Source organism: Lutra lutra, chromosome 5 (assembly GCF_902655055.1).
Source record: "Lutra lutra chromosome 5, mLutLut1.2, whole genome shotgun sequence".
In the NCBI taxonomy this organism is placed as follows: Eukaryota; Metazoa; Chordata; class Mammalia; order Carnivora; family Mustelidae; genus Lutra; species Lutra lutra.
Window position 1 is genome coordinate 26,805,138 of NC_062282.1, and position 18,919 is coordinate 26,824,056.

Genomic DNA, 18,919 nt, shown 5'->3' on the forward strand with positions numbered 1-18,919 from the left:
TTTAAGAAAGATCACAGTGTGGAGAATAGTTTAGTTATTGCACAATTTGGAGGACTACAGGCAAAGGAAAGAGATAATTGCAGAAATATGGGCCCATCTGGAAGGAATGCTGTGGTTCTAAGTAGCCTGTAGCAGGAGACACGGAAATGAAAGGACTAACTTGAAAAATGTAAAGAGGTAAAATTACAGGATTCACTGACAACTGGAGAGAGGATGGGAGTGACTGCTGTGTTCTGACTTGAACAACAGTGGTATCTTACACTGAGACAAGGCACGCTTTTTACTATTTGTAAGAATGATGATGAATTCAGTTTTAGACATGGCAAGTTCCAAATGCCTACTGAACAAATTAAGATGTCTGAAGGCATTTAGATAATAATAGTTAAAACTCATTGAACAGCTACTTTATGTCTGCAGTTCCTTCTGAAGAATCACACTACATAAATCAAGCCGGGATCTGAATTTAGTAAATTTGTGTTGGGACCCACAAAGCAGCATTTTTAACAACCCTATGGGGATTCTGATGTAGGCAGACCACACTTTGAGAAAGGTTACTATACCTGAATATCTCAAGAATAAAGATAGGAATGTGGAGGGTTTTTCCAGTTTTATGAAGTTCTTTTGAAAAATAAAAGTCTGGAATTCACTTGCATTCAGTAAAGTGTAATTTTCTATTTCTAAGAACCAGATGCTTGTAGGAAAGTTCTTTCTGGAAACTAAGTAGTTCTTACACTCCAGCTTAATGAGATGTCTAAATGAATATGAAACACATGGAGTAAAATATGTGGGCATTTTAAGTGAGGAAAGGAGCACTTTGCAAAACTGGATGGGAAGTTTTAATGAAACTCAGGGCACTACAACAAGTTTGACAAATCCAGACCATGAAAGTCTTCCTTGTTTTCTAAAGGAAATGTTTTCCCTCAAACCATATGGGTGTTAGACTAAGAGAAGCAAGTGTAAGTCAAGAAACTTAATTTGATAGGCAGGGTACTGGCCTTTCAAATTTGTTGGGATAGATATATTATTCTTTAATGTACCTAGTTTTCTTTCCAAGGTTCTAAGGAAGAGTTATAAAACTAAAAAAAGCAAAACGTGTAGATGTCAATCAGATGTAAAACCCTAACTAGTCTATTGATTTGTTTCTAAAAGGTTCAGTGTTGAATAAATTACATACATTGACCAAATATTACTACTTTGCCTCAGTGCCCTCTATAAGCTTTGTGTCTTAAAGTTCAAGAACAATCTAGTTGCCCTCACCCAAAAGTTCTCTAATAAAAACACATTCTTTCTGCAACATCAGCTTCTCTGTAAATAAATAAATAAATAAATAAATAAATAAATAAATAAATAAGATTTTACTTATTTATTTGAGAAAGAGACAGTGAGAGCACAAGCAGGAGGAGGAGCAGAGGAAAAGGGACAAGCCAGACTTCCTGATGATGTGGGAGACTGATGTGGGGTTAGATCTCAGGACTCCAAGTTTATGACCTGAGCTGGTCGGAAGTTTAACTGACTGAACCACCCAGGAGCCCCTCTGTAAAAATTGAAGACAGAAATTGACTTCTAAATGAGGGTTCCCTATAGGAAATATTAACAGATGAGAAGCCCTAGGTTTTGCCATTCACTGTTTTTCAATTATATCCAGAAAAAAAAACCACACATAACTGATAAAAAAAAAAGGGGGGGTAACAGATACCTTGTTGGTGTGAAGAGACTGTTTTGTAATAATGGATGATGATTGTAGTCTTCTCAAAAATAGAGATTATGACTTTTTATATCCCATAAACATCCTTAGCAGTGTTTTATACATACTTCATTTAATGTAATTTATTTTTCCTAATGAATTCAGTATAAAAATTTACTTTTTAAAATGCACAAGAGGAGTTGCCTACTTAAGCAGAAGTTTGCTTTCTAAAGGGGGAAAAAAAACCCAGCGTAAAATATTATCAATACTTTTCTCCTAATTTATCTGGTTTGCAAATTTTTCTTAATGTAGATCAGATTTCCTTAAAGTAGAACATCCCATTATTGTTACTTAATGCACATTAAACACCAAACATTTATTAATATTAATAAATGTTAATTGTGAAATGGAGGTTAATTTCATTATGGGCTATAAATTATAAATTAGCACCCCTCCTTTATAAATTCATAAATCATGACTTTAGTCACACTTGAAGATCAGATAAATCAAGGTTGTTGAATCAAATGGAATTCATTACTCCGGAAAAAAATTTCGATTGTGTCACTAAGGAAATCACTGAGAAAGTTTTGTCAGTGATTTCCTCTCATCCACAATATTAAGTTCAAGTTACTTTACATGAAATGAGATCACAGTGGGGTGATCTCTCCCTGCTCTGCAGCTTCATGTCCCCTAACTTCCCTGTTTGACTTTAGGCCATAGCCACGCCCTCCCCCCCCCCCCCCCCCGCCCCTGCCACTATCTCTTGGCTTTGTGCTATTGCAACCTTGTTCTGCCTGTAATGTATACATTTTCCCCTTCTACTGTCATGACTCATTCTTGCCTGGGTAGTCTCAACCCATTTTTCACCACACTGGGGATGCATTTCCTAATCCTAAACCCTATCTAACCCTACCAGAGTGCACTGATGCTTTTGATATTGATATACTTACCAACATATTTCATGATTAGTATCCATCTTTTAAAGGTGTCTGCTCTACTAGACAAGCTCCTTGAGGACAAGGGCTAATTAAAGGCTTGAATGCTAAGTACTGAACACAATGCCAGGCAATGAGTTCTCACTCAACTTGCTGTGGAGAAAGGAAGGAAGGAAAGAACAAAGGAATGAAGGGAGGAAGGGTAGAAGGAAGAAAAGGAGGAAGGAGAGAATAAAGGAGTGGAGAGGAAAGATAGAGAGAGAAGAAAGAAAGGAAGGAAGGCAGAAGGAGAGTTTGAAGGGTAAGGGAAGAGTGAGGAGAAAGAATTAGGGAAGAAAGTAGAGGTATATAGTTCATAGGTTGGATCCTAATGATGAATCTGTCTATATTGTGGTTAAGGTGAAGTACATGGACAAAGTTGATGGAGGTATTTCAGATAATTAATTTTAAAATCAATAATTCATCAAGTCACACCAGTTCACCTAAATGGTCCCCAAAGCACCAGATTCAGATATTGACATTGCTTCCCAAAAATCAATAGGCAGGACTCAAACCATCAAGCCAAATTAATATCCATCAAATTTGTTAATCTGAAAGTCAACAGCCTTCGTTGGTATGGAAATAAACCACTTCATATTATAAAGTTCTCTTCTTTTTTTTTTTTTAAGGATTTTATTTATTTATTTGTCAGAAAGAGGGAGAGAGAGTGAGCACAAGCAGGGGAAGTGGCAGGTGGAAGGAGAAGTAGGCTCCCCGCTGAGCAAGGAGCCCTATGTGGGATTCGATCCCAGAATCCTGGGATCATGACCTGAGCCGAAGGCAGACCCTTAACTGACTGAGCCACGAAGGCATCCCTAAAGTTCTCTTCTTATAAAGAGCAATAACTTATAGCATATTTTCAACAGCCATCTAATCTGACCTCTTTATGTTGCAGATAAGGTAAATGAAACCCAAAGAAATGACAGGATATCATCTAAATGGCAGTAAGTTCATAGAAAAATAAAATAATATAAAGCTTTAAAGTTAGTTAAATCAAAAGATATAATTTTGAATCAGGAAATAACTACCAGACCCAGCCACACTAATTAATATATTTTAAAATAATCTATGTAAAGGCAAAGAACAAGGTTTGTTTTACACAAAACTGCAGTGGAATCAAAGAACCATTAAATTTCCTTGTTGGAGAAAGCAAAAGTTCAACTGGCCAATTTCCTGTGAGAAGGTTAAAACTCAATCTGCTGCATCCTTCCTTACTAAATGTTGGAATAGAGATATGCAAAACCAAAATGTAAACATCAACCAACTTTTGAAAATCAATAGTACTATTGTTTAGGAATTTGGGGGACAAATAATCATTGAATAACTGCTATTTTCAAGGCAGTAAAGTAGGTATTGTGTGGAACACAAATATGTTTTTGTTTTGTTTTGTTTTGTTTTTGTTTTTGTTTTTTTTTAAAGATTTTATTTATTTATTTGACAGAGAGAGATCACAAGTAGGCAGAGAGGCAAGCAGAGAGAGAGAGAGAGGAAGAAGCAGGCTCCCCACTGAGCAGAGAGCCCCATGCGGGGCCCGATCCCAGGACCCTGAGATCATGACCTGAGCCGAAGGCAGCGGCTTAACCCACTGAGCCACCCAGGTGCCCCTGGAACACAAATATGAAAAAGAAATAGAACGCATTCTTAACGATACATAATCTGATAGGAAACGATGTGCACAGATGCTCATATCTGTAGTATATAGTGAAGAAATACAGTGGAACTCACCTATCCATGAGTCCACAATGGTGGAAAGAAACTGGGCTTGAATTTGGATTCTAGCTCTCCTACTTAGTAACTAGGTAGTCTAGACTATTTTAGGTTAAAAGTTACTTAAACTGCATCTTCATTTTAAAAAATCTATGAAATAATAATAATGTAAGTTAAAACATGAGTCTGGTACAGAAAGTAGATACCTAGTAATACCAAGTAATAATGACAATAATAATGTCCAATAGTTAATAAGCACTGTGTGCCAGGCAGTCTACATATTTTAACTCAGTTAATCTTCAGAACAACTCTATAACATAGGTACTATTATTATCTGTTATGTGTGTGTGTGTGTGTGCATATATATATATATATATATGCATGTCATATATATGTGTGTGTGTATTTGTGTGTGTGTGTATATATGTGTGTGTGTGTGTGTGTGTGTGTGTGTGTGTGTGTGTGTATGGAAAACTGAGACACAGAGCAGTTAAGTAATTTTCTAAAGGGCATGCAGCTATGTGTTAGACTAGAATTCAGATCCAGGCAGATTGGCTCAGCCTACGCTCAAAAAACGTTTGTTGAATGCATTCAAGATCCCTAAAAGAAAGGAGTCACCAAACCTTTCATAAGAAAATAACTCTTCTTAGTACCCTTTTCAATTTAACATTAAGGATAAAGTAGGAAGACATGACCATCATCAAACCTAAAACCAGGGGTGTTTTGGATACATTTTGGTCTAGAAACAAGACAACAAGGAAATAACTGTTTATTTTTAAAAACTATTTCTACACCATGGCCCTTCACAAGCTCCAAGAGGGGCAGGGTGAGCCTTCCACCTGAGCCCTCTCCATCATTCTACCTCTGAGATTCCGGTGGAGGTGGGTATCCTCTGCCGAGGTCAGCATAATGATGTGAAGAACGAATTAAATGTCCTATTTTTACTGTTAATGTTTGATGTGAAATCACAGCCACAGTGATACATATTTTTATCAGAGCTTGGTTCATTTTAAATAAAATGCATGCTGTTTTATTTTTAAAAAATAAATAAAAATTTAAAAAGCTATTCCATAATAAGTATCTCAAAGAAGATTCCACAACTTAAAAAAAGAGATAAATTTATCTGTACCTGCCATATTCCTTTAGCTTTTAATAAACACAAAGATATTTGCTTCTTTTGCAGCAGTTTTTCAAGTATTCACAGTATGTATCTACCACAACAGAATTTTATTAACTGAAAGACCCAGTAACTTTATCTTAAATTTATATATTTTTAGCTTCTCTGTTTTTTCCACAAATGTGAAATAATTGATCTTTGACAGAGAAACTTGTGTACTGTTGATCATCAAAATGGAAAAAAAGAACAGTTTTATTTATGAATCCCAGTTTGGTATCACAATTCCTCAAGTCAACTTAATTACATAATATGATTCACCAAAGTTTGGAAACTCATGTGGGGAAAAAAGCATATAGGAAGGCTGCTGTGGTTCTACATCAAGCAACTGCATCGTAAGTTATCTGATCATGTCACACAATCCCATCATGTAAGAGCCAAAATGAATCCTGAAGATGACTTTGTCTTATAGTTCCCTGGTTTGCTGGGATGAAAAATGACATTTTTTAAACTTTGAGGGTTTCTTGGTTTTAGAGTTGGGAGTAGAGAGACAGACAGACAGAGAAAATCTCAAGCAGGCTCTGTGCCGGAGCACAGGCCTACCCAGGGCTCAATCTCACAACCCTGAGATCGTGTGTGTGTGTGTGTGTGTGTGTGTATGCATATATATATATATATATATATATATATATATATATATATATGGAAAACTGAGACACAGAGCAGTTAAGTAATTTTCTAAAGGACATGCAGCTATGTGTTAAACTGGAATTTTAACGCAGTTAAAATTGTGTTAAATTTTAACTGAGCCAAATCAGTTGAGCCAAAATCAAGAGCCTGACACTTAACCAACAGAGCCACCCAGTTGCCCCTAAATATTTGGGTTTTTTAAGTAAAAAATTCAAACCTACAGAAAAATTGAGAACAATATTACCCTTTGCCTGGTTTCACCAGTTATTTAGTATTTTACCAATTTGAACTTCTTCCTTTCTGTTTTTCCGCATTCCACATTCCACATTCTGTTTTTATTTTTGTTCTTACATCATATTTATTGGCTAAGTCATTTTATTTTTTAAACAATTTTTTTAAAGGATTTTATTTATTTGAGACAGAGAGATACAGAGAGATAGGTACAGTTGAATTCCTCAAAAAGTTTATGAGAGGCCACCACTTGTGAGGAATGAGAAAGTAGAGTTCGGTGGAGACTGGGCCTGCAGTGCTGTCATAACAAAGAAATCAGCTGATGACACAAGTTGCTCTGAAGCTGACACGGCCTTAAGGGGCTGTCTTGAATTTGAGGCAAGCAGGGCAGAACTTTATACCATTGCATCAACCAGTCATTAGGTATAGGATGCCCCAGGGAAGAGGGTATGAACTTCATCAAGGTGGATCTCTTTAGCTAAGAACAGTTTCATAAGGGGACTCAGTTGCAAGCTGTTCGTTACCAAAGTTCTCATAGTTGTCAGACCACAGTGTCTATATACAATTACTCTAAAATGACTGCAAGGGGTGCCTGGGTGGCTAAGATGTTTAAGTGTCTGCCTTCAGCTCTGGTCATGATCCTGGCATCCTAGAATGGAGCCCCACATTAGGCTCCTGGCTCAGCAGTGAGTCTTCTTCTCCCTCTCCCTCTGCCTCTCCCCGTGCTCATACTCTCTCTCTCTCTCTGTATCTCCCCAAACTTTATATGTTGAAACTCTAACCCCCCTAACCACCTTGGAATGTGACCATCTTTGGAGACAGGATCTCTAAGAGAGAGGTAATCAAGTTAATATGAGGTCATTAGAAGGATCCCTAATCCAATATGACTGGTGTAACTGTAAGCAGAGGAAATTCAGACAAACACACATACAGAGGTAAGACCTGTGAAGACACAGGGAGAAGACAGTTATCTGCAAGCCAAGAACAGAGGCTTGGACAGATCTTTTCCTCACTGCCCTCAAAAGGAACCAACCCTGCCTATATCCTGATCTTAAACATCTAGCTTCCAGAACTGTGAAACAAACAAACAAAAAAATCTGTTGTTTTAGGCACTTTGTTATGAAAGTCTTAGGAAATGAATATAAATTCCTCATCAAGTTGAGTTTTTGTTAACTAAATTGTATACGTGAGGGTGGTATAAGCAATGCTGATACATTAAAGCATTTTCCCCCAGGCAAATTCCAACTAGACAACAATATCTAATACACTGTTGAATCAGAAAATCTCCTGAATGAAATCAGAGCCTCTAATACCCAAAAGGGATAAAGTGAGTCACCACTACTGCCTGTGAATGAAAAATAACTTCTCTCAGAAAACACATGTGAAAAATGACACCATGTGGATTAAAATGGGAAAAACAAGTGTTTTGGGTGTTTCCCTTGCATAAATTATAATTATTCTATAATTACAAGATTATAAATCTTTACTCCTACCTTTTTCTTGATTGGAGTATCTCAGCTAGAATTTTTACCATCAAACATGATTTACTTTTTTTCCTTATGACTTTATATAGAATCCAGTTCTACCATTAAAAATAACCTTGGGGCACCTGGGTGGCTCAGTGGGTTAAAGCCTCTGCCTTTGGCTCAGGTCACGATCCCAGGGTCCTGGGATTGAGCCCCACATCAGGCTCTCTGCTCAGTGGAGAGCCAGCTTCCCCCTCTCTCTCTGCCTGCCTCTCTGCCTACTTGTGATCTCTGTCAAAAAATTAATAAATTCTTTAAAAAAAAAAAAAAAACCTTCGAAGGGGCACCTGAGTGGTACAGTCAGTTAAGTGTCCAACTCTTGGTTTTGGCTCAGGTCTTGATTTCAAGGTTGTCAGTTGGAGCCCCACGTCAGGTTCTGCACTAGGTGTGGAGACTCCTTAAGACTCTCCCACTCCCTCTCTCTCTGCCCTTCTTCGACTTTCTCTCTCTCTCTAAAAATAAATAAACCCTTAAAAATAACCTTGGTAAGCCCCCCCTTTTTTTTTTTTGCCTGAAAAAAGGGCTTATCCCAACTGATTGTCTGTTATTTCAAGTATTATTTGATTATACATTCTTTTAAAACAACAGCTCACCCAATCCCAGTCCCCCTAATCCAGCCTCCTTTGAGCTACCAAAGATATTTTTCTAGAATACAAATCTGAGTGTTCCCTTTTCAGGTATAAAAACCCACCACCAATTTCCCACTGCCTACTGGCTGAAGCTCAAAGTGCATAATCCGGAAGAATCTTAAAAGCCTAGACTCAGTTCTATGTTTTCAACCTATCTATACTTGTCCCCCACACCAGCACCATATACTTAGTTTCCTAAAAATATCTGGTTATGCTCCATTCTCCAAGTATTGGTTCCATCACATTGTATGCACGACCCTATCTTTGTACATTATGCATACGATATGTAAGATGTCTGATTCTGTCTTAGATTATAGCCACTTTATGGTAAAAAACCAGGTTGTTCGCATTTTCTTTGGTTTTCCCTGTAGCAATGGCACAAGGGTAGTAACATTCACTCATTACTCACCTTCTCAGAGAGGCCTTCCACTCAATTCCCTAGCTGAGACAGCAATTCTCTCCCCAACCTACACTATCCCTTGTCCTGCTTTAGTTTTCTTCTTAGCACTTATCAACACCAGACATATTACATATTTGTTTGTTATGATGTATCTCTTCCCACTTGAAAGTAAACTCCCAAAACCCAGAACTTTGGCTCATTCACTGCTTTTTCTCCAGTGCCTAGATATTTGGCACATGACTGACCCTTGATAAACATTTTTTTAAATAAGTGAATTCATTCAGCAAATATATATAGATAGCTCACTAAGTACCATGAAATATTCTAGAAGCTAGGAATCCAGCAGCTGAAAGACAAAAAAAAAAAAAAGAAACTGGAACTCTCCCACTCTCATGGAACTCAATACTCTCCAGAAGGAGGCAATAAAAAAGAAAAGAAAGATTTTGTTTAACACAATTTCAGACATGATAGCAGGTATTAAATTGCTATTTCTGCACCTGAATCAAATCTATACTGATTTCAAGATTCATAAATATCTTGTAAGAATCTTACATTTTTACTGGTATAGCTATACTTTATCAAAATGTAATATATGAATTAATTTATTTTTGCAAATACTAAAGTCAATAAAAGAATGAACCATGTAAAAGAAAGTCATATCACTGTACAAATGAAAAATTATGTTTTTAAAGATAAAATTTTTGAATATATTAGCTAAAACAAGAAACGAAGTAAAGTTTTATTGTGACCATAACACAAGGGGTGCTTTTATAAACCATATTACATCATAAACATTAGAAAGCAGTTTTGACTAATGCTTTTAACAGGACATTTTTATAAATGGGAAAAGTGGGAAAAGAATTTTCATAATATATATTCATTGCTTAATAAGAATGATAATTGTCTTATATACTACCTGGCAACCCATTAATGTGAGTGATATTAAGGATTTGCATACTTCTTTCTCTCCTAGAAAATCCAAAATTACATGTGGCACTAATTTGGTACCTGATATGCCAACCCTTTTATTTGTTGTTGAATTGGATATCTGGTCTTATATATGGCCAAAGGAGATTTAATTGTATTTTTAGATTAAAAAAGAGAGTCATAACTACAGTTGGAAGAATTCTCAAACATGAACTACTCACTTGAAGGATTCCATTTCTGATCAACTTGGTCTAGAGGTAAAGAAGTATAAAGAGCCACCTGAAAGCACAGCTTCTGGGAATGTAGATTAGTGACTCAGATTTGGACCTTATCAATAAGGGCCTGGATCACATTTCCTAGGAGGAAGAGGACTATTATCAGGGACTATTAGGGACTAGAAAGCCAGAGTATATATATATTTTTAAGAATTTATTTATTTATTTGACAGAGAGAGATCACAAGTAGGCAGAGAGGCAGGCAGAGAGAGAGAGAGGAGGAAACAGACTCCCCCACTGAGCGGAGAGCCAATGCAGGACTTGATCTCAGGACCCTGAGATCATGACCCAAGCCAAAGGCAGAGGCTTAACCCACTGAGCCACCCAGGTGCCCCAGCCAGAGTATCTTTTTAATGACATATGAAAGGTGAAGAAATTTACATAAATCCAAAATCAAACTGTAAGTATAGTAGTATAAATATTGAATTCGGATCATGTATAACTGAAATGCAGAGCACCTGTAAATACTACATTTCCAAAATTTTTTATATTTTATATACTGATATTAAGTTGATGTTATTTTTCACATTCTAAAATGCCAGGATTTTTAAATTTTAATTTTATTCTTATAGATAAGGGGAAAGGAGCTCTATGAAAAAATTGTTTTTAGTAAATTATTAAAATTTGGCAGAGAGATACTACTTCTACTACTTCCCTCAAGTTTTGTCATGAGAAAATCACAGAAGCAAGAAAATAATTTTTTTTAAAGATTTTATTTATTTATTTGATAGAGACATAGCGAGAGAGGGAACATAAGCAGTGGGAGTGAGAGAGGGAGAGGTGGGCTTCCCACAGAGCAGGGAGCCTGATGTGGGAATTGATTCCAGGATCCTGGGATCATGACCTGAGCCGAAGGCAGACACTTAATGACTGAGCCACCCAGGTGCCCAAGAAAATAATTTTTTTAAGCAACTCAAAGCAATTAGTCATTTGAAATACCAAAAGTCCATCTTAGCTCATGATAAAACAAATCTCTATTATTTACAAATGTCTTCCAAGTCAAAGATCTACTTTTATTAAGTATACAAATAAATCTTTTAAAGGCAAATGAATATTTGGAAAATTTGAACATAGTACTTAGGATACCATTTTTATGTATCATTTATCCCTTTTTTCACCTCTCCCTACTTCCTTTCTGACAAATCAAAGCATCTCAAATTTCACTAGTTTCACATGGAAGCTAAAATACCTAATTCAGGACTACGTGTATAAAGAAGAATCGCATGGGATGAGAAAGTGAAACCCATGATTACTACACTGGTCTCCCACACTCCACTGGTCTCCCACACCTAGTTGCCTTTCATTATTTATTAATGTTATTTCCACAACAAAAGAGCTCTGATCTAGTGTGCTGTACTGGCTCAGCACTCCAATACTTCCCATCACCACCACAAGCACCACAGAGGTCCAAAGATTCTTACCCCTTCCAACCACCATAACCAAAAGAATGATTCACAAACCAGAAATGACAAGAGCTTCATATCCTCTTTTTTCTACTCCTCCCCAACATCCCACTGCCTCCACATACTCACACATCCCTAGATAGAATTACAGTTGTTGCTATTTCAATGAAGAAATGGTTCTGAGCAGGAAATGAGAATTCTGTTAGATGAGAAGAGCAGTCATTTCATCCCAATATTCAAGACATTCTTTTTTTATTTTCTTATGAATCATACTTCTTCCTTCCTGGCATCGTGTCTGTGCATGGTGGTGGGGGTTAGAGGTGGGGGAACTCTGTGTTTTGACCAAAAAAAGGCTAATACAAAAAGCAACTGAAAATCTATGGAAAACACAGAAAGGATAACAGGGCTGATAGTCCAAAAATCTGGAGTTAGTTCAAACTGACACTTGGTAACTGGGCATTTTAGGTAGGCTCAGTTAACAGAATTCACGTTTGTATTTTGAAAATGAAGGATCCAGGAGGTTTAACTTAAACTTACTAAACAACAGCCTTCAAAAGTAAAGGCAAAACTGACTGTTCCTGAGCTAGCACTGTGAAGAATAATGCCTTAACATGAGTTTCTAATGGAAAAACAAGAACTAACTAAACTATAAAAATTTCCTGACCTGACAATATACTCTAATGAATAGATTATAGCTATGTATAGCCATGGTTGAAAAAAAAATTGACTAAAAAGATCATTTGTAGCAGGGAACAAAGAATTTAATTTTGGAAAAGGGGAATTTATGATTTTGGAATCATCTAGTCATTCAAAAAATAGTTAACAAGCCCCTGCCATGTATTAGATACACAAACTCTTACCCAACCCTTCATAAGTCAGAAATCTTGTTCTCTTCTAAACCCATACAACTCTTTCCCTCCTCTGGGTTTCCACTAGTGTTAGGTTGCCTTCTTTATACAATACTAAATCCTAGTCAATTCTCAGGATCTACCTCAAACTCCACCTTCTCCCCAAAACATTTCATAATAATCAGAAAGTACATCATTCCTTATTTTTACCTCTATACACTTAGTGTAATCAATCAATTGTGGGTCAGTCATATCTTCATCAAAAGAACTTGGTATTTTTTTGGTTGTAGAAGTACGGGCTAAGCATACAATCCTGGTATAAATCCACAGAAAGGAAGATCTTTTAGCAAATTCATAAAATTTCCTATAATTGCATGTCAACATTTCTTTAAGTAGTGTTTTATTCTTGCAATTCAAATGTTAGAATATAAATATTCTACCTCGTCGAGATTCCTGGAGAGAAAGTAGTATTTGTGAAATTAAAAGATTTTAATTTATTAACAGCCATGCTATACTCTCATTAAGAAGAAATTTATAAGGTAGTTTTTATTTTTTAAAAAAATGAATGATAAGTATTATGAAGGAAATGCCATTCAATGAGAGTGTGTAAAAATGGAATCTGATGTAAACTTGATGGTCCAGGAAAATATGTCAAAAGTAGTTATGTACAGTTACCTTTAACAACTAGTGTTCTCTGCTCAACTCTTCAGAGAACTGACATGTGTTACTGATAAGTAAATATTTGTTTCTCAAAATATATGAAAAATAGAAAAAGAAATATATAGAAGTAAATATGAGATTATTTCATACTCCAAATGGATAATCACAATTTTCATGATGTCAATACCCAGATTTGTTTTAAGAAAGTCTAAGTGAATTCTTATTTTTGTTTAGTTTCAGAACTCTTCCAGCATTTTTCTGAACCACAGCAGACTAACTGGCTTTAACAAAGCAAGGATGGGTCCATTGTTCCCATTATTTCAAAAGTTTCCTCGTGCAGAGTGCTGAAAAGGTAATACCTCTAGAGAAAACTAATCAGAAGCACAGCTGTTTAATAGGAATGAGAGGTTATGGAAAGCAGAAACCCAGGAATGACAGCAGCCAAAAAAATTATAGATGATTTTCCAATAGAGCACTGCTTAAAAACGAGGCCAAGAACATTTGGTATACTGGTCAAGTGAGTGTCTCATGTCACTTATGACACTGGATCCCCATGATGATGTAACCACAGTTGTGAAGACTTAGGACTGGGTCTTAGAGGTAGCAGTTTGTCACTGAGGAAATAAATGTTGATACAAAGTAGAGCTAGATGCCATTATGTTTGGTATCTATTATCTGAAAGGAACAAGTGACAGGGATCCCAGAGGCTTAACTAAGAGCAAAAATGTAACACTAAAACATGAATCTTTAAGCTAACAGACAACATTTTCCATTTTCTTCTCCCCAGTCTAAATCAGAGGTTTGTGGCCTGCACATAATTGGACATGATGGGGATGAGCCTATAAGAAAGACCCCATGGGACCATCTGGCCAAACACAGCTGCAAAAAAAACCAAGCCTCTCTGTCTGGAAAAAGTTGTGATGGACACAGAATTGGAAGGGCTTCCAAGAGAAATGGTGGATTCCTCACTAGGAACATTTGATATGGGCAGAGCACATAGCAGGGGCCTTTCCAACACAGGGCAGGGTATAAGAGGCTTTTCCAATGATGACTGATGCAGCTTGTCCTTTAGGACTGTTCTCTCACAGTACAAGGAGGAAGGTGAACCATCAGTTATGTAATTATCTCCATAGATGTATCTCTGTACATCTTTTGGAAATTAAGATTTTCTGACACAAAATTGGCCCCACACAGGTCTTGTGAATGTCAACATGATTCAAAGCTGGAAAGTGAAGAGTAATCAGTATAATCCAGTTCTGCTGCTTAAATTCAGCCCTGTCCTCAGTTAACATCAGGTCAGCATCAAATGATCTCCAATTTTCTTTCCAGACCAACCATATAGTTTCCTTTTTTGCCAACTTCAAGTAGAGGTAAAAAATAAAGAACACTGAAAAAAGATGTTATCATCTCCCTAGCCAAGAACAAGTGTGAGAAATAGGATATAGTCACTCCAAAGTTTTCACAGGAAGACCCAAGTGTCTATTCCTTGTATTGGTGCTTCAAGAAATGAAACCTGATAACAAAGACCATTTGCCAAACAAGGCATAATTTTCTTTGTTTCAGTTTTGTTTGGAATGGAGAATAGGGAGAGAAAAAAAACAACAACGACACACATATGGGATAAGTTCTACACAAATATATTTGAGAAGGAATCCTCTACCATGTGCAAAGGAGAATCTTATTAGAGAGCATGGGAGCTGAAGTTTAGGATCTGGGAGTAAAATTATAACATACAATAACACTTATAAAGGTAAAAATAGACTGGAATGATCTAAAATGCAGGTTACAAAAGCAGAAAGTTCTAGCTAAGACTTTCATTCAAGAGAAGTTTAGAATACTTATATACAAATTCAATTCAATTCAGTGATTGGCCATCTACTATAAGTCTAGCATTATGCTAAGAACTGCTGGGAAAACAAAGTTAAATAATACATAGTACATCTCAAAATATTTGTAGTTCTCAGAAAGAAAAATTGTTCAATTTATCACTTAAGAGGTCCTACTCACTTTCCAGTTTAGTAGGGGCTTGGCCAAAATGGCTTATTGAAAAGACAGAATTTGGAGTCACCAGACCTGGATTCAAATCCTGACTAAACAATGTATAAGTGTAAATAGAGATGGTACTTTGCCTTGCCTACAGAGTGGATTGAATGGGGGTGATGAGAACTGTAAAGCTTATATTCACTGTTGTTCATAATTGTATCTCAATCTAACTACTTAACCATTCTAATTCTACTATGCCACTCCTCACCACCCCACAAACTAGAAAACATCAAAAGCTGCACCAGCCACTGCACAAATGAATAATATGAGACTTCGTTTTTACTACTGCTTAATGAGAAAGGCAATAAATTCAATCCAAAAACCAAACTGGTTTTCTCTTGTCAAAATCTCCTCAAAAATATGTGCAGAATATATTGCTAAAGTTCTTGTAGACTGGCCTGGGGAGAAAAAATATGTGTATTTGGATAATGTTCAAATATAGCACTGAACACACTTTTCTGAATACCTAGAGAGGTGAACCTGACTAGCATCTCACTGGCCTTAAACATCAAGGAGAACTAAGAAAGTAAAGAAAGACCAAATACATGGCTGAAATACTATCTGGGTGTTAGGGTTTGCAGTGGCCTCAGGAGACCTTGGCTGATATCTACTAGCTTCAGGGTTGAAAACTCAGGTGCTAATTATGAACTCACATAGGAGAGACCCCAGAGACCTAAGCATATCAAATATTTCAAATTCTAACCATATAGTGAGAAAATCAGAGTGGAAGAGTAAAGAGAGGAGATGAATGACTTTACAGCCAAGTAAGACAAGTATGTAGCTGCCTATCAGGTCAAAATGATTCCCCAAATGGAAATGATTCCCAAAATCTCAACAGACTTATTAACTGGAGCCAAAAATTCTCCAATGTCATATTTTAAGGCAGACAAGACATGGTCTTAAAAAGAAAACAGCCAAAATCTCACTGCCACTTTCCCTAGCTCTTGGTTTTTCTTTCCCCACCAGATGACTGGTTTTGTGTTGTGTGCCGCTCTTTTTGCTCAGTTCACAGTACAGCGCACACCTATACGTTCTGTGAAAACAAATAAAAGACTCATGCTGGTGACTCTCAGCAACAACTTTTTCCCCAAGAGGGACAGGGCTTCGGAAGAAATCTAAGTGTACAATTACTGTTCTATTCCCAAATCCGTTACTCTGATGAAGTAAAGTTTGATTAAAATGGACACACACACAGTGATGAACTTTAAAATGATGTAACAAAAGGGCCGCTTAAGAGTGAAATGAGAGAAATTCTGTCCCTTTTGGCATGAAACAATGAACCTGTGGATTAGTTATGTTCACAAAACTGTAAGTCTTTTTGTGCATCTCCAGGCAGGATGACATCCCTATCACCTTCCTCCTTGAGTCATTTCCCTCCCACCAGTGCACAAAGAATAGAGAGTGAAATTTAGGGAAAATTTCTTCAATCTTCTAGAGATGCCTCTGATTATGGGACCCACAGACACTAATATGCTTCAATAAGAAAAGTGAATCTTGAAGCAAATACTAATAAAAACAATCTAGGATTCTGAGTTACAATTAAGCATGCTTAGTTTCAGTCATAATCAGCATGGAGATTTTAATTCCCAATGGAAAATTAGCTTAGTAAGTGAGGTCCAGTGGAAACCAAAGCCATGCTTTTCAGCACTTTCTAAACCAAACTTGGATTTAATTAATTTCTTGACTACAAATTATTCTAGCAATTTCACAAACTGTACCAAGACAAAGGGCAAACTCATGTAGTTAATTCCCCATAAGAAAATTGTCCAAAAAGCCTAGACTTGAGGTCAGAAGCCTTAGGTTGAGATGCTGATTTCTGGACTGTAGTTATGTAGCTTTGTATAAGTCAGTTTTTCTGAGGCTCAGCTGCTTCACCTGCAAAATGAATATTTAAAATGTGTTTTGCCATATTGTTATAAAGATATATAAAGATCATAGATATATAAAGACATTTAAAGATCAAGGTGAGTCATATATATGAAAACACTTGGTAAAGTCCACTCTGCTATTCAATAACTGATATGTAAAAATACCTGTTACTGAGGAACCAGCTCAATATTAATACTAATCATTCATGTTAATTATCTCAAGATTTTACACATCATATCACATCATAAATTACCACTCTATATAAATATTTTTTGAGTTAAAGAAAGCATAAGGAAATAAAATGATAGTTCTGTACTTTTAAGCAGATTTCTTTGAAAGTCAACTTACTAGCCCTGGGGTTTCCAAGTGGTGTTTTTGTAGAAGCCCAGAGATCTCTGAAGCTACTCAGAGCAAATGAGAAGACATGCAGGTAGAGCTCCAAAACTCTCACCTAACTTCAGTCAGAGCATCTTCTGGTATAAATAGGGTTTTCAAAGTTGCAAATGTCAAAGCAAACACATTCAGCTCATTCAGAGTTGCTCCGTTTGTCTCTATACTTGGATCCTGACCAGTGGATTTCTGCTGCATTCCAGCATTTCTTTGACCTATCTCTCTTAAAATATAAAGGGAAATACCATTGATGTTATAGTTCACCAAACATCCTAAATCTCAGACTAGTCTAAATCTGGTCATCAGTGTAAAGAATAAATACCCTGATGTTTCTAACTTTACTTTGATTTAATGGCTGAAGCCAAATACTCTCCGATGGCTCTGGAAGGATAAATGGAAGGTCTTTAACTATTATCTCCTGCTTTTCTGGTGCAACTCCTGTGTGTGTGCACACATGGCCAGTGGGCTGTCTTGGGAGGCCAGCTGGAATAGTGGGAGGAGTACTGAATTGGGAGTCCAGTCGTAGCTCTGGAACCAAGTCATGATGCAGTCTTTGAGAAATCTCTAGATCTCTAAATCTTTTTGAAGTATAGACTGAAGATCTCCTCAGGTCCTATAACTGCAGAAGTTCTATAATGTATGCATTAATGATATGCTTTAAGGGGGTTACTCTGGAATAATCCCATAGAGGAACATGTAAGATTTAATTTTGATATAATTTTATCTTATACACTGTACAGGACATAAAATATGCTAAGATTTCATGAGCAATATAGAAATACTCTGATGACTGGCTCACAGGTATACCATGATGGCTACAGCTTACTGTGCTGGAAATTTCCTTAGAATATAGAACACAACAGCTTAACATCTACTTATAGACTTGCTCAGAATGGTTTTGTTTCTTCAACAAAATACTGGCCTCATTAAAAAGAAATTATAGGGTAGTGTCTTGTTGACTACAGAAGTGGGGAGCAATACAGACTCAAGAATATTATTTCTTTTTAAACTGATGTATAGGCTTTGATTAAAAATAAGACAGCATGGAAGATTTATGAAAATACACAAATATACTTATTCTTTTCAAATCAATGAACCCAAACCAAATGCTATTATCATAAATGAAGAGCTAGCTTTGCTCTGTGCTTTATCTTAGCCCTATAGAAAACTTTCATCTATTTATATTCAGTCTGCTCCTGTCATTTTGTTCATTTAGACTTACAGGCAATAGTATTTTGCCTATTTACCACTACCAGTACTTACAACTCCTTTTTAAAGTCAAATTGGTGTCAGAAACTGAAATTTCTTCGATTCGTTAATCTTTTGGCACCACATTCTGGGAGGTCAGTAACTGGTCATGGTCTTCAGTTTCATATGATATGCAATATTTGTATCTCGTGAATCTGATCTAAATAACCCTAAATAAATAAGTCTTGGGGTGCCTGGGTGGCTCAGTGGGTTAAGCTTCTGCCTTTGGCACAGGTCATGATCTCAGCGTCCTGGGATCAAGCCCTGCATCAGGCTCTCCACTCAGCGGAGAGCCTGCTTC

The 18,919-nt window shown here is 36.6% G+C and overlaps 1 long non-coding RNA gene across 1 annotated transcript; it reads left to right on the top strand.

Annotated features, from left to right (window-relative positions):
- The first annotated feature begins 7,032 nt into the window (after positions 1-7,032).
- Positions 7,033-17,002, top strand: LOC125101009 (uncharacterized). Its single transcript, XR_007127730.1, has 3 exons — positions 7,033-7,086; positions 13,303-13,420; positions 13,856-17,002. It is a non-coding gene; the product is annotated as an uncharacterized LOC125101009 (long non-coding RNA).
- The last annotated feature ends 1,917 nt before the right edge of the window (positions 17,003-18,919 follow it).